Source organism: Trachemys scripta, chromosome 24 (genome assembly GCF_013100865.1).
Source record: "Trachemys scripta elegans isolate TJP31775 chromosome 24, CAS_Tse_1.0, whole genome shotgun sequence".
Taxonomy (NCBI): domain Eukaryota; kingdom Metazoa; phylum Chordata; order Testudines; family Emydidae; genus Trachemys; species Trachemys scripta.
In genome coordinates, this window is record NC_048321.1 from 14,402,181 (window position 1) to 14,403,184 (window position 1,004).

Sequence of the window (1,004 nt, forward strand, 5' to 3'; positions counted from 1 at the left end):
GCTGAACAGAGCTTCTCATGACTGACACAGCGAGCACTGCCGGGGGGGAGGAGGAGAAAGACAAGACCGAAATGAGGAGGGAAAGGGAATTCCAGCCAGGATTTGGGGCAGGGTTGAGCACCAGGCAACAGCACTGCACAAATAACAGATCTTTGGTTCACTGGCAGTTCTAAAAGATCGGGGGGCAGGGGGGGATTGTTTTGAGTTGGCCCAATTTCTTGTCCAACTGAAAAGCCGAACAAAAATGGTTTTGGTTCATTTTCAAGCATTTAGAAAGATTTTAACATTGGCTTAAATAGAAATGTTGCCAACATTTTTTAAATGAAAAGACATTTTGAGTTGAAAAAAAATCAACTAATTCTGGAAATACCCAGACCAAACGTTTCCATTTTGTCAAGATTTTTTTTTTCTACGATATTTTTTTCAGCTGAAACAGGGCGGCAAAATTGACACAAATTTGCAAAATGTTTCAATCTCCCTGAACCTGCATTTTTCACTGGAGAAACATTTTGGTCGAAAAATTTCTCCCAATGCTCTCACGCCACAGACATGCCCAGAGATAACAGAGTGGGAGTTCTGGGGCAGAATCCCACTCCCACCTGCTCCTGAACTGTTCCTTGCATTTTTATTTCGCTCCCATCCGCAAAGACCTTAGATCCCGCAAATCCCACAGAGTCCCTTGGGCTACTTTTAAACAAAACAGTCTGGTTAATATATTATACATATAAATGGAAGACAGACATCATTTTTACCATTAAAAGCATGAAACAAATCTTACTTAAACCATGTAAAAAGTAGTTTAACTGCAGTTATAACAAGTATCAGGGGGTAGCCGTGTTAGTCTGTATCTACAAAAACAACAAGGAGTCTGGTGGCACCTTAAAGACAAACAGATTTATTTGGGCATAAGCTTTCGTGAGTAAAAACCTCACTTCTTCGGATGCACTCTATGCATCCGAAGAAGTGAGGTTTTTACTCACGAAAGCTTATGCCCAAATAAATCT